Genomic DNA, 16,220 nt, shown 5'->3' with positions numbered 1-16,220 from the left:
CACATTCCCACCAGCAGTGCAAGAGGGTTCCCCTTTCTCCACATCCTCTCCAACATTTGTGGTTTCCTGCTTTGCTAATTTTCCCCATTCTCACTGGTGTGAGGTGGTATCTCATTGTGGTTTTGATTTGTATTTCCCTGATGGCCAGTGATGTGGAGCATTTCCTCATGTGTTTGTTGGCCATGTCGATGTCTTCCTCTGTGAGATTTCTGTTCATGTCTTTTGCCCATTTCATGATTGGATTGTTTGTTTCTTTGCTGTTGAGTTTAATAAGTTCTTTCTAGATCTTGGAAACTAGCCCTTTATCTGATCTGTCATTTGTAAGTATCTTCTCCCATTCTGTAGGTTGTCTTTGAGTTTTGTTGACTGTATCCTTTGCTGTGCAAAAGCTTCTTATTTTGATGAAGTCCCAATAGTTCATTTTTGCTTTTGTTTCTCTTGCCTTCATGGATGAATCTTGCAAGAAGTTACTGTGGCCAAGTTCAAAAAGGGTGTTGCCTGTGTTCTCCTCTAGGGTTTTTTCTCTAAAAGCTTTTGAGCTCGAAGGAAAAATGTTACTCTTGTATCTTTGTTCCAAATTTACATTCTCATATTTGAGTGAGAAAAAAACCAAACCCAAACTATTTCATTTACTCTACCAGTATCCAATATATTGTACCCTTTGGATCTCCAACATTTTATATGGGGTTTTGATTGATTTCTTTTTGCCTTTTTTTTTGATTGTAGGCAGCCTGAGTGTAGTTAAAGGTATAAACTCTGTCTGAAGTTTTTCATTTAAAAAGATATTTCCTCCACCTCTATGCCTTTGCTTCTCTTGCTGTCATAACACCAATATTTTAAAATGATTTTGCTCATATTAATCACTTTCTCAACCTGAACTACTAATCTTTTAAGTGTGTCCTTTCCAAGAATAGACAATTTATTAATGTCTTCTTTCCCCAACACCTCTCTTTGTAACCATTCTCTAAACTTATTTAATTACAGTGTTTGAAATTTTGCCTGTTAGACACTTATTTAAGGAGTGTGGCATATAGAATAAGGGAAAATAGCCATACTTGATTAAATTAACTCAAGATTATTTTTTAACAAGCTATGAGTGGTTGACTTTCTCTTGTGCTTCCTTTCCCTATGGAATCTATGTAAAAATGTATACAAAGATCAGTAGCCAAAAGAGAAACAGAGAACAATGTTGTTAATTTATCACATTCAAGTGTGAGACAGCTTCATCCTATATTCACATGATAGCTGTATTGGTTTTAATTCTGGGGCCCAAGCGGGTTGCTAATCAATTCTGCTCAGAATCTAAATAATGTTGTTGGGTATTTTGACATATATTTGCAATGAGGTGATTCTAATCCTTCCTTTCCTATTAATCACATGGGCAAGGATGGTGCTTACCTCTGGAAAGTAGGCCTGTAGCCTTTCATGGTAGCTTTTAGCGTGGTGACAGAGAGACAAGACAAGTAAAGTGAGCTTCCTGGTAGAAAATAGGAAGTAAAAGGAAATGAGTAGGACCTTAGACACTGCCTTTTATAGATATAATTCCCACATTTATAACACCTGATCCAACAAATATTTTATACTTTCATATATCTGATTATCAACTCCTCCTTCCATGAGAGTACTAAATAATTGAGTAGAGAGGGATCATAAACTCCTTTGTAGGTATCCCCCTAAGTGGAGAAAAGAAGAGAAGATTACCTTGATTAGGACAATATACCTACCAGAAGAATAGGACATACCATCTACCTTAGTTGGTTCTGGCTGCTGTAACAAATACCACAGACTGAGTGGCTTAAACAATCAAAATACCATGGACTTTATTCAAAGAGTTGGAACAAATCATCTTAGGATTTGTGTGAAATCAGAAAAGACCCCGAATAGCCAGGGGGATATTAAAAAAGAAAACCAGAGTCAGGGGCATCATAATGCCAGATTTCAGGTTGTACTACAAAGCTGTGGTCATCAAGATAGTGTGGTACTGGCACAAAAACAGACACATAGATCAATAGAACAGAATAGAGAATCCAGAAGTGGACCCTCAACTTTATGGTAATTAATATTCGACAAAGGAGGAAAGACTATTCACTGGAAAAAAGATAGTCTCTTCAATAAATGATGCTGGGAAAATTGGACATCCACATGCAGAAGAATGAAACTAGACCACTCTCTTGCACCATACACAAAGATACACTCAAAATGGATGAAGGATCTAAATGTGATACAAGAATCCATCAAAATCCTAGAGGAGAACATAGGCAGCACCCTTTTTGAACTTGGCCACAGCAACTTATTGCAAGATACATCCACAAAGGCAAGGGAAACAAAAACAAAAATGAATTATTGGGACTTCATCAAGATAACAAGCTTCTGCACAGCAAAGAAACAGTCAACAAACTAAAAGACAACCTACAGAATGGGAGAAGATATTTGCAAATGACAGATCAGATAAAGGGCTAGTTTCCAAGATCTAGAAAGAACTTATTAAACTCAACAGCAAAGAAACAAACAATCTGATCATGAAATGGGCAAAGGACATGAACAGAAATCTCACAGAGGAAGACATAGACATGGCCAACAAGCACATGAGGAAATGCTCCACATCACTGGCCATCAGGGAAATACAAATCAAAACCACAATGAGATACCACCTCACACCAGTGAGAATGGGGAAAATTAACAAGACAGGAAACAACAAATGTTGGAGAGGATGTGGAGAAGGGGGAACCCTCTTGCACTGCTGGTGGGAATGTGAACTGGTGCAGCCACTCTGGAAAACTGTGTGGAGGTTCCTCAAAGAGTTAAAAATACATCTGCCCTATGACCCAGCAATTGTACTGGGATACAAAGATACAGATGTAGTGAAACACCAGAACACCTGCACCCCAATGTTTCTAGCAGCAATGTCCACAATAGCGAAACTGTGGAAGGAGCCTCGGTGTCCATCGAAAGATGAACAGATAAAGAATATGTGGTTTATGTATACAATGGAATATTACTCAGCCATTAGAAATGACAAATACCCACCATTTGCTTCAACGTGGATGGAACTGGAGGGTATTATGCTGAGTGAAGTAAGTCAATCAGAGAAGGACAAACATTATATGGTCTCATTCATTTGGGGAATATAAAAAATAGTGAAAGGGGAAAGGAGAGAAAATGAGTGAAAATATCAGTGAGGGTGACAAAACGCTAGAATCACCTAACTCTGGGAAACGAACAAGGGGCAGTGGAAAGGGAGGTGGTGGGGTGTTTGGGTGACTGGGTGACGGGCACTGAGGGGGGCACTTGGTGGGATGAGCACTGGGTGTTGTATGTTGGCAAATTCAACTCCAATAAAAAAAAGGTAATAAACATTCATTTCTCACAGCTTTGGGGGTGGAAGTCTGAGATCAGGGTGCCAGTATGGTTGAGTTCTTGGTGAGTGCATCTTCCTGGTTTCCTCACATGGTGGGAGATCAGAGAGGTGAGAGGAGGAGGGAGAGAGAGAAAGAAAGGAAGCTGTATAGTGTCTCTTAATATAAGGAAGGGCACTAATCCCATCCTGAATGTTCATGACCCTCATGACCACATCACCTTCCAAAGACCTCACCAACAAATATCATCATCTCATTGGGAATTAGGGTTTCAAGATACAAATTTTAGGAGGACATAAACATATAGCCCTTCATCTGTCCAGTCTTCCCTAGACATTTATTTATTTTTATTCAATTGAGTTTAGCAACTGGGTCAATAGTTGAGCTTGATCATGACTGATACTTAAGAACAATTACAACAAGCCAGGCCAACACTTAGTTTAAAATCATAACCATTTCTTAGGACAATTGACCTAAGTCTATTAGGTCAGTTGGGTGGTTCCACTGATCTTGGCTGACTGAGCTCTCTCATCCAATTATAGTCCGCTGGTGGCTTATTCAGAGGCTGGATGGTCTAGGCTGGCCTCAGATGGAATACTATGTGTCTTTTCCATATGTATCTCAAGTCTCTCCAGCAGGCTAGCGTGGGTATGTTCTCATGATTGTTGCACAAAATCAAGGGCAAGAAAACCTGCTTGTGTTACATTTTCTTTTGTTCCATTGGCCAAAGCAAGTCATATAATCAAGTCCAGAACCAGAGTGGGAAGGGAATACTCAATTACAGGACAAGGAGAACTCAGGGATCCTATTAATTGAGGCTATGACTTAAGAGATGCAGTGTATCAGGAGAGTCATGCAATCACCTTCTTGATTCTAATGTCACCCCCATAGAACTGTCTGTGATAATGGAAATGTTCTATAGCTATGATGTCCCATAAGATAGTCAACTAGCCATATGTAGCTATTTAAATTTGTTTAATACAAATGAAATAAAATTAGAAAATGAGTTCCTTAATCATAATAGCTGTACTTCTTATCTTAATAGCTAGCAGCATACTAATCATTGTTCCTAATATTTAACCGTGAATCAGTGAGTTGAGAAAATGTGCTATTGTACTTAGAAGTCCCTATAATAGGTCAAAATGGGCCATTGACTTGGTATATTAGAGGCATTGCTGTGCCCTATTGGGAACTGATTTAAATTGATTAGGTCAAACTCAGCCAGTTTATTCTTTGAGAGAACTTTCAGCAGCCTAACATAATGGAGAAGGTGATAAGTTTCCTCTCCACAGACCTACTAAAAAGTTGCAATGAAGCTGAATCTCAGATCTAGCTATCTCTGCCTCACAGATATTTATTAGCAAGTAAAATTGAGAGTCCACACACTGTGCTCTGCAGGCTCAATAAAGACTCCATCTCTATTTTTAGGTGATTTAATAGTACCTTCCATAAATGTTGGAATATTGGAATATTCCATAAACTATTCACCCAAGACAAAGGCAGCAGGTTGCTGCTAAGCATACAATGGACTTCAACAACCGAGAATCCTCTTCATTATCTGCTGAATGCTGAATTGTTTATGCATCAAGTTTAGGGTACCATCCCTACCCAAGAAGAATCTAGGATACCTTGAATTTTATACCTAGTGCCTACAAGGGTCTGAATGGCTCTTGCATATTCCTAACTAACCTGAACACCCTGAGCACTATTAAAGTCACCAGTATAAACTCATTTCTAAAATCCATTGTGGCAATTAAAAAAAAACCTGCTAGATGCACTAAACAAACTTCATTTCTGACATAAATTATGCTAATTCACCAAACCTTAGATTTTGTTCTGAGATCAATATTGCTGCAGAATTTGGAATAATTGCCCTGAAAGTGTGGTCTTTGATGGAGTGCTAACACATTACCTTGGAGGATTTGGGGCGACTGAATATCCAGTGGTCTAGATTAAAATGAACACACACACATATATTTTCTATTTTTACTGAAGTATCACAAAATAAATGTGAGACCACATGGTTTAAGGTGAAAACTTGTACTCTCATATCGAGTTCTCAACTAAGATTATAACAGAATTTATGTTTTTCAAAAGGCTGGTTTATTTTTGTCTTGTTTAAAGTTTCACTAGCAATTTCTAGTTTTAAAACATCTGTGTTAGAAAATGTGGCAAATGTAATTTTTCTTAATTACAAGTTCCAAAGTTTTGTGGATGTTGTTTAATACCTGATCAGTTTTTATAAGGATATCAAGGAAACTTGGAAAAGAGGTGAATTTTTGCTTATAGATTATGTATTGCAGCACTCCCCTACAAATTTTATTTTATATTATTTAAATTCTTTATGCATTTATTTACCTCTTGTGTCCTTTATCTACCAAAACTTTAAAAATCTTGTTTAAAATCTTCTCCATTGGTTGTAATTCTGTCCATTTCATCTTAAAGTTTTTAATTTATGCATTTGGTGAGCTGTTATTTTATGCATACCACTTTATGACTGCTAAATTTACATTGCAAGTATATATTTGAACAATAAAACATGACAGTTTAATTTGAATCATCTTTCATTCAGCAGGATGTAAACTTTTGGTAATTTATTATTAATATTATTCAGAAAGGGTACAGGGTTGATATAATTTCTGAAGACTTGCATGCTTAAGACCTTATTTTTCTTCCTTCTCATGAATAATGGCTTGACTGTGTATAAAATTACTGGTTCGTAAGCCTTGTCTGTTCTAGTCTTCCCTCCATTATCTGCTGGCACTTATTTTTCTTCATTTTGAGGTAGCTTGTGTTTCTTTTTTTTTATAATAATAAATTTATTTTTATTGGTGTTCAATTTGCCAACATACAGAATAACACCCAGTGCTCATCCCGTCAAGTGCCCCCCTCAGTGCCCGTCACCCATTCACCCCCACCCCCCGCCCTCCTCCCCTTCCACCTCCCCTAGTTCGTTTCCCAGAGTTAGGAGTCTTCCATGTTCTGTCTCCCTTTCTGATATTTCCCACACATTTCTTCTCCCTTCCCCTCTATTCCCTTTCACTATTATTTATATTCCCCAAATGAATGAGAACATATAATGTTTCTCCTTAGCTTGTGTTTCTTACCTTGTTTTGTTGGATTTTTTGTTTTTGTTATTGTATTCTACTCATTCAAAAATGCCTCCAGCAGGTGCCTAGTTGTGGGTTCCTTTCTTACTGTTTTTTTTTTTTTTGTCTGTTTTTGTTGGAACATGTGAGCTTTTTTTAACCATACTTGAGTACTTTCTTGAACTCTTTTTCTTTTAAACTAGGTCTTTATTGCATTTGGCTCTGATGTTCCTTTGTTTTATATCAGCAGATATGCCTATAACTCTTAAATTAGACTTTTATTCTCTAGCTCCATATACAGTTTCCTACCACATTGTTTTCATCTTTTTAAATTCTGAGAAAAATCTCTCAATTCTGTCCTTCCCAGCATTTCAATTTTCAACAATGTTGGATCTGCTTTCTTACATCTAATGAGAATTTTAACTTGATTTTCCAATGTCAGTGTCCTTAAAATCCTGCTCTGTCTCCACACTCACCTTGTCTTAACTCACTGCTTTGTACCTTACTCTGAAGTTCTATATTCATCTCCATATTTTGTTGCTGTTATTATGGCTTTCGGTTTCTATTTTATATAGACTAAGGCACAGCTTCTGTGTCAATAGAGATTCAATCATTCATTCAACAATTATTTGCTGAACACCTTTTTCATGCTCAGTAGCACCTTTATTAGTCACAGACATTAAACGAAATAATTACACAAATAATTATATACTGACAAAAATCACAGGGTGCCCTGAGAGTATGGAATAGAGGTCTACTTTAATCTAGAGGGTAGAGGAAGGACTCTTTGAGAAGGTAAAACCCAAATAAAGAGTAGCAGTGAGCTAGTTAAAAGAGAAATTAGGTGAGAGCCTTCCAGCTAAAGTGTGCAGCCAGGAAACAGGTAAAAAAATTCTGTTTCTTTCCATGGTGCAATTTTTCTGAGTTCTGGATAAAATCTCTTTTCTTTGATCTGCAGGATTTCTTAAAGATCATGTGTTGGCATATTCTGTTTGTTCTTGACTGAGGGAAATTTTTCTCTGGACCTTGATCAGGGCACAGAGCCTACAAATAGGCCTAAGTTCAGAATTCTGTCCATTTTGGTGGTGGTGGAAATCTTTTCTCATGGCAAAGTTCAATCATGAGCTAATGCTAATGTGTTTATCTCTGACTCCAGTTGTCCCATATAACATGATCTTTCTGGACTAGATGGTGTTTCCCACTCAAATTGCTTGACGTGGCTGTCTAACTGAAATGGGCTGCCAGCTTTGTTTGGGAGTTAGGTGCCAAGGCTCGATGAGTCAGGTCAGCCTGGATGGAGACATTCTCCTTCTCTTTTTTCCCCAGCAAGTAGAGCTGCTCTGTGTCATGTAGCAAAGCAGGAACAACCCACTCTCAATGACGTTATAGACAGAAGACATTCCTTTCAAATTCTGGATCAAGGTCATTCAGCACTCTTTATTTTGGGGTCATCTGATCATTTTGTTTTGTTTTGGTTATTTTATCTTCTGTGTATTTATATGTATTTAGTGGTATGTAAGAAGTTGTGACAGATGCTATTTTAAAGTAGAAGCCTTTGGATATATTTTTAGTCTGCCAAATTTCTTGGAACTATTTGATTTTTAAAGCCAGAGATTCTTTTGGTGAGTTAAAACATTTTAGCAGAAAGAAAAAGCATGTATGAAGTTTAGATCAGCATTTTTATTAACTAGTACTTTTATTGTCTGATATGGACCTGTGGGGACTTGGGGTCATATAGAGAGATGGTAAAGAGAATACTGATCTGTGTGTGTGGAATCCCAGTCCTGACGTTAAATGTGACCTTCCTGGAGTCGCATTCCCTCTCTGCAAAAGGAGGTACTCAGAAAGTCAGTGTTTTCTGAGTTGTTCGGCAATGTTCTAGGGCTCCAATCCAAAGATACTGAATCTGAATTTTAACAAGACTCCAGGTTATTCCTGTACTTGTGAAAGTTTGAGAAGCTCTGATCCAGGAGGTGTCTGTGGTGCCATCGGGGCTCCTCTCGGAATGCAGGAGAAGGAAAGAGAAGAGATTTAGGAGAGACTGTTTTCTTCACTCTGCTCCCTTTAACTGGCCACAACCAGGGAAGCTCTGCTTCTTCCCTTTAAAGAAATTTAATTACCAGTGCCCAGGTATTTTCTTTTAGGAAAGATAGATCCTTCTGCAAATAAGAAAATTGTATGATTAGATGATCATCAACATTCTTTTAGCTTAAAAGTTTCACGCCTACACTTTCTTTCAAAGACAAGAGAAAGGCAAATTTATTATAGCTTTGGAGGAAAACAATTAATACAATGTCAAGCATACAAACTTGATTTCTTGGAGCCCACATGGGATTAGTTTGAGATACGGCTGTCAGAAACACAGGAGAGGAGACCCTGCTTTTTGCAAGGGGGAAGAAATTGATCCTGTCACACCCCTTAGGCCCAGAGGACAGCCTCTTGCCTGGACACCTACAGAACTCAAGGTAGGAGCAGGATAGTTCCCCTAGTATTCCCAGCCTCCAAGCCAAGGTTTTGGAAATGTCAGATTTTGGCATAAGTCATAGAATGTCACAGGATAAATTATTTCTGCAATGGCAGGGTGTATTTTTACTCCTTTAGCAAAATGTATTATTGATTCTTAACTGGCAAAAAAAAAAAAATCAAGTATTCATTTATCGTCTCCCCTTCCTCTCAGCAATGCCACAATAATACTGTATTACAATCATCCCAAACTCAGTGTCTTAAAAAATTAATCTTTTATGAATAATTCTCACAAATCTGTAGGTTGACTGGGAGAGTCACTGGCCTGAGTAGGACTTGCTCATTTTCTGAGGTGTATTGGCCCGTGTCCAACGGGGGCTGGCTGGTCTGAGGGGGGCCTCTACTGAGATGAGTCAGGTCTCCACCCCAAAGGTGACTTGAGTCTCTCACATCTCTCTGCTAGGCCAGCCTGTGTGTGCCTGTTATCACAGGAAATTGCAGAGGAGCAGGGAGGAAGTAGAAATGGGCAAGTGTTCTTCATGCTTCTGTCTTCCATTCGCTAACTTCCCATTGGCCTATACAAGTCATATGGCCAAGCTGAGAGAGAAAGAGAGACAGAGAGAAGAAAATTACAGGATAAAGGGTGTAGATGCACAGAGGTCATTAATTAAATTCTATTTAAATCAATTAAATGAAATATGAAGCTACCACACATGATCTTAAACAGGAATTTGGCAGGAATCCAACTGTAAGAAGTACAATTCTCACTTACAAAAGGAGCCCTGGAACAAAAATATGCTAGAAAGGTGGATCTCAGTGAACCACAGCAAGAAATGATAAGCACTAGCACAAAGAGGCTAGATTGATGACTTTTCAATATGCTAGTTACGTTATGATAATATAGAGAAAAGCATAAGGCATTCGTTCTATTTTTTTCCTATTTCTGGTTTGGGAGATACTGTGTCCTTTCTCTTTTATTAATTCACCAAATAAAAGCTAAATATATTATACCCAAATTATTTATGGTTAATTCAGCTTTACTAAGTACCAGTGTGGCATTTATGTGTGACCAATTATCTCTGCCAACCCCTTCCTCCATGGTCTACTTAGGACCTCCTATTGTGTTCTACCTTTCATGTAAACATTTGAGAAAGTCATGTGGTTAACAGTTACTGCAGGATGCAATTGTCTCCTGACTCTTTGACAGTGAGAAATAATCTGCATGACCTACCTGCCCCTTTGTCCCAGAGAAAGCTTTGCTGGAGATGTCCAGACCTGAGAGAGAAGAATCAGCCCAAAATCTGTGAGCCACGCTAAGTACAACAGTAATAACACAAATTAATTTGAGTCTTGTTTTCCCTCCTCTTGGAGCTGGGAGCATATTGGGTGGGAAGGTTAATACAGTGCAGTCTTATCTCCTCTGGGCAATTCTGCCAACTTGGAATAGTTTTGCGTTTCCTCCCTGGGAAGGAAATGTGCTCTGCCATAGTGATAAGGAGAATGGCAAAGAGGTCAATTCAGAGAGATTAGGATGCCTACCAACTGCTCCCCATGCTGCACAGGGTTATTATAAATCTGGGAAGTGAGGGGTTCAGTTAATTTTAGTTCTGAGTAACTCAGTCTCTATGGGGTTCTTTTCGGAGATGCAAATGACTCAACAGAACCTTGTTAAAAAGACTTTATTCTGTGCATCCAGGGAGAGAGCCCACATGTGATTTTTTCACAGGAGACAACTTAGTATCAATTGAGCCAAAAAGAAAATCAGACTTCCATAACTTTTCAAGAGTCTATTGTAGGGGAGGAAAAAGTTTTCCCTAACCCTCTTAGGATTCCTGACTAGGTCTGAAAATTAAACTGACAAAGACTGATTAGCAGAGGAAAAGCATACAAACTTACTTAATATAAATTTCACGTGACAAGGGAGGATTCTGGAGGAAATGAAGAGCCGAAGAAATAGTAAAACCAGAGCATTTTTATGTTAGGTTTGATGAAGAGTAGACAGTCATGTAGAATAGCATAGTAAACTGGGAGAGATTTAGCAAGGCTGGTTTGACCAGATTCTTCTCCGAGTTTCTTTGTCTGAGGCAATAAAGATGCTCCTTTCCTCCAGTTGTAGGTAGGGCACCCCTCCTATGAGGGTTTTAATGGCCAATTTTAGGACACAAGTTGGAAAAAGGTCAGAGTGGCCTTCCTGCTTCTGCTATTTTCTCAAACTCTTTCAGCTGAAAATATTCAGTATGCCAAGGTGCCATATTTTGGGGTGGCATGACCTGAACCCAATCACTATCATGCTCATCTCCCATGCCTTTGCTAAATTAGAATAATTTTGTTCCCTGACTTGGTGAAAAAGAGCAAGAATTGGTACAACTCCCTCCTAACCATTAATTCGATGCTGTTATATTTTTCTTTCCTTCTTCTTTTTTTTTTTTTTTTTTTTTTTTTACACTGGTGGCAAAGCAGAAATTCCCACAGGCCTTGAATGTTAATGAGGTGCCAAGGAGTGCTGACAGGAACAATGCATAGTGAGAAGAGTTCACATCTAACTTCTGAACAGACTTTCCTTGAAAAAATACCTTACTGTTCCATAAGAAATAAGGAAGAGGAAACCCTCGGATAGATCCTGATTATTGGCTTCTGTCTCTTGCTCTCATATGGCTCTCCATTTCCTGACCTCTTTTCTATTTTTTCTCCATAGCTCCAATTGCTGTCTACAGTCCTATATGAAAATGTCTTTCTCAGCTGCCATGATTAAACTCTACTTTAGTCAAGAAGTTCTTTAAGATATTCTGCAGGCACCCGTTGTAGGCCTCCTACAACGAATGAAATGTAATAAATAAGTAAATGAGTGAATAAATGAATGAATGGATGAGTGAGTAAATCAGTGGATGAATGCACAAATGAAGTGGGCTCCACTCTCTATAGCCAACTCCAACAGAATGAAAGGAATGAAGAAACTTCTGTTGTCCTCAGCATGATGGCATTCCAAAGTTAACTTGGGTTCAGACTTCTCATAGAATTACGGGAACCATGATCATGTCGTTCATGGGCTGGTAAGCTTTCAGATGATTGGCATCTCAGGGAAGCTCATAATTGCCTTTCCTCCACAGTCTCTCTGTACCACCCTCTCCACTGAGGGACAGAAGTCATTCTGGAGCAGTGATGTCCACTAGAAAAATAATGGGGGCTGTGTATGTAGTTTTACATAAAAAAAGATTTTATTTATTTATTCATGAGAGACCGAGAGAGGCAGAGATATCGGCAGAGGAAGAAGCAGGCTCCCTTTGGGGAGCCTGATGCGGGATTCTATCCCAGGACCCTGGGGTCATAACCTGAGCCAAAGGCAGATGATCAACCACTGAGCCACCCAGGTGCCCCAATTTTATGTTTTCTAATAGCCACTTTTTAACAAAAGGAAGAATAAACTGTGCTATGGGTTGAAGTGTGTCTTCTCCAAAAAAGGCATCTTGGAATCCTAGCCGCAGTACCTCAGAATGTGACCTGATTTGGGGGCATTAGACATTAGAGTCTAGACCTTGGACATTAGAGTGGGCACTAATCCAATATGATAGTTGTCCTTATAAAAATCACAAATTTGGACACAGGTGTGGAAAGTAGATGATGTGAAGGGACCTCAGTGAGATGTCAGCCATCTGCAAGCCAACGAGGAAGGCCTAGGCAGATCTTTCTTCCTTCACAGCCCCCTGAAGGAACCAATCTAGCCAATACCTTGATAGTGGACTTCTAGCCTCCAGGACTGTGAAACACTGAATCTCCGTTGTTTAAACCACTCAGTGGTATATTGTTACCAGCAGCTGTAGCAAACTTACATGCAGTGAAAAGATTTTTAAAAATTATATATTTTATTCAACCCCATATATCAAAAACATTTTTCCTAATTCAGTGTGTATTTGACAGAGCACCTCTCAGTTTGGATTCACCACACTTCAAGGGTTCAGTAACCATGTGTGGCTTGTGGATCCCATAGTGGACAGCATGGGTCTAAGATGAACTGAGTCCTGAGGGGAAGGATCCTGTTCCCCACTCCCCCAAGCTGAGTGAACACAGACCTACCACTCCAAGGAGCTATACAATTGGGAGGCAAATGGAATTTGGGGAGTTTAACTTGATGTCTGAAGATGGTAATTAAGAAAAAACAAAAAAGCTCTTCCATTTTTTTTTTCCCCAGTAGTGTGGTTCTGCTTATAAACGGTGTATGTATTTTAAGTCTTGGCAATTCGGTGTGTTTCCTACTTGGGCAAATTGGCCAATTCAACATTATTACTTTAATCATACAAATGCAGACTTTATAAGTGATTTACCATAGAAACTGAGAAAAAACCCACCTCCCTCCAACTAAAAATATAACAGTCTCTATAAATATGCACAACCATATGACAAACAATTTCTGGGGCACAGTGCTACATTCTATTTCCTTTAAAGAAGTCAGTATGGTGGATCTTGAGCACCATTCGCAAGTGTGAATTCTCCATTTGCATGCCTACTTTGAACCTGCTGGGCAGTGTCTTCATCCTTGGGTCAACCCATCATCTGTCACTTTTTAATTTGTTTAAAGATGCCAGAAGAAAGGAGTGATGGGAGAACCCATTTCTGATATTTGTCATCTGCTTTCTTTCTATATCTTAAAAACAAACACTGACAAGTTAATATGGTTGATTATGTCAAATACTTTCTCCAAGAGAAAGAAACACTAGATGAGATGTGATATATGATTTGTAATAAGAAATATATGGTCTTTGTATCCATTTCTGGCTCAGAGCTCTTAAAACTCTTGGAATTTCCTAAATGAGGAGAACAATAAATGTGTCTTTTGTCATGTTAATAAGGTGATTTCTGGAAAATACCTAAAGATGGTGGCTGGTTATCAGTGGAGCCAACCCTGTGAATAGAGGGCTGGAACTTCCAGTCTCATCCCCTGACCTCTGGGGAAGGGAGAGAGGCTAGAGGTTGGAAACAATCACCCATGGTCAATGATTTAATCATCTTTTGTATAGAATGAAGCCTGTGTAAAAACCCAAAAGGAGAGGGTTTGGAGAGCTTCCAGGTTGGGGAACCAGAACACTGCCATATGCCCCTGAGCCAGGCCCCAACTGCACAAGGACAGAAGTTCCTTTGTTCAAGACCTTGCCCTTTGTATCTCTTCTTCCAGCTAGTGATTCCTAGCCTTTAATATGCTTTGAGTAAACTGATAGCCCTGTGAGTAAATAGGTTTCCTGAATGCTGTGAGCTTCTCTAGCATGTTAATCAAACCCAGAAGGGATTCCAACTAAATAGCCAGTTGGTCAGAAGTCCAGGAAACACCCTAGACTTGCAATTGGTATGTGAAGTTAGAGGAGGTGACAGTCTTGTGAGACAGAGCCCTTAACCTGTCAATCTGATGCTATCTCTGGGTAGTCAGAATTGAATTGAATGGGAGGACACACAGCTTGTGGAGAATCACAGGGTGGTGTGGGGACCCCTCCACCCTGTGCAGCCTCTCCCCCACTGGAATTGGTATCGCAATCAATATAGGGCAACTAGCAAAACTACTCATTAATAGCAAGGTTCTCCAGTTGTAGTCTAGTGGAGGAAAGACAGTTGAGTCCCGTCCCATGTGATTGTGAAAGGAATGTGAGCATTATAAGACTGTGTTGAGGAATGTCTGAGACAAGCCCTGATGGGGCCCCCTGGAGGGCTGGCTATATGCATTCCTCTGTCTACCTCCTTTTCCTCAGGCTTCCATCCATGCTCCTTTTTTCTTCGTACTCTGTATCTTCTCTTTGGCATGCTCTCACTCATTTCCAAGGCTTCACTTACCATGTGTACTGATTTCACCTGAAGATTCCTGAAACTTTCTCTGTTCCTGGACCAGCCTTTGACATTCTAGAAACTTCTATCCAGTTGCATAGTACACCTTCCCAAGCTTTTCCTCCTTCCTGCTTTCCTTTCTTAGTAATGGGGCCCATTTACTTCTGGGAAGCCAGGGATCATGAGGGACTCCCTCCTCTTTCTCATGCCCCACCTCTGTCAGCCACTGTGCCTTGTGCATGCCATTGCCTAAATACCACTTGAATCTGGTTCTCTCGAGTCGCCAGCTCCCCACCCCACCTCCACCCAGGCCATCCTCATTTTTCACTAGGATCATGCAACAGCCTCATTATAGGCCATCTGCCCTGATTCTCACCCCTTCCAATTTGTTCTCTAAGCTTTAGACAGAGGGATTTTCCAAAGGGACAGATATGATTAGGTGCCTTACTATTTCCATCCTTTGCCAGTGCCTGACATCAGAGTGTAAACCCTATGGTCCTTCATGTTGTGGCCTCTCCCTAATTCTCTGGCAGCGCTGTCAGGTGCCTCTCGATGTCTGGTTCTATATCAGTGGTTGTTAAAGTGAGATGCTGGGTGAGCAACATCAGCATCCCCTAGAAACTTGTTAGGAATGCAGATTCTAGGGCCCACCTAACACCTACTGAACCAGAAGCTTTGGCTCAGCATCCTGTGTCACAAGAAGGTTTGCTTCCAGGAGACTGTGATTGAACTCCAGTTTAAGAACTGCTATCAATATTAAGAACCACTAGTAGAGATCCTCAGTCATGTCAAATAGAAAACAAATCAGGACTTAGTAAGGGGAGACTTTATTCCAAAGGATTATTGCAATGTTGGGGGGCAAGGGGAGAAGGGCTATCGCAACGGGGAGAAGGTTCTGTCCATAAGATCTGCCAGCATCTCCAGGGTTAAGCAAAAAGGACCTTTATAGAGAAGAGTGAACAAAGCTAGGAAGAGCTGGGTATGGGGAAGTGGGATGAAAGGCAGGGACATGACAGGACGATAGAACTGGGGGTGTTTTACCTTGAAGATAATTATTTTCAGAACAGGAAAATTTGGAGGGTCTGTGCCTGGCCTTGTCTAGGTAAACAAGGAGGTTATTTCGAGTTTTCTCTGAGTTTTATGGAGAAGGTGCTTCTTTGCAGTAGGCCATTCTGGAAGACAAAAGTGTGTGTTGGGGGGATTGCTTGCTGTTTTCCACGAGCTCATTCCAGCTGTGTCCACACTGAATGTTGCCCTTCACCCATGTTCTTCCTACCATCCAGAGCCCACCTGCCCGGTTCTCTGCACCTACTCTCTCCCTACCCTTCCACATTTATTGGGTCCTGGTGTCATCTTAACTGAATCTCCTCTCCTATGCTGGGCTCTACATATGCCATCTACATTCCAGGTCTCCAGTCCTAACTCAGTGCCTGTCACCTGGCTGGAGTCAATGTATAATAAACAAATGAAGGAAAGTAGAGAAGTTTCTGGGAAGATATGTTAATTT

At 39.9% G+C, this 16,220-nt stretch overlaps 2 long non-coding RNA genes across 3 annotated transcripts in view; one reads left to right on the top strand and one right to left on the bottom strand.

Annotated features, from left to right (window-relative positions):
• LOC144298794 (uncharacterized) overlaps window positions 1-16,220 on the top strand; it is an 80,501-nt gene that overhangs the window by 29,147 nt on the left and 35,134 nt on the right. The gene's annotated exons all lie outside the window — the stretch shown is intronic.
• On the bottom strand, window positions 8,111-10,262 carry LOC144298793 (uncharacterized). The gene is made up of 3 exons (XR_013365676.1): window positions 10,140-10,262; window positions 9,359-9,505; window positions 8,111-8,604 (listed from the first exon to the last, which is right to left on the bottom strand). It is a non-coding gene; the product is annotated as an uncharacterized LOC144298793 (long non-coding RNA).

The sequence above is a fragment of the Canis aureus genome, chromosome 26, assembly GCF_053574225.1.
Source record: "Canis aureus isolate CA01 chromosome 26, VMU_Caureus_v.1.0, whole genome shotgun sequence".
Taxonomy (NCBI): Eukaryota; Metazoa; Chordata; class Mammalia; order Carnivora; family Canidae; genus Canis; species Canis aureus.
The sequence above is the reverse complement of the archived record's forward strand: the minus strand, read 5'-3'. Positions and strand labels throughout refer to the sequence as shown.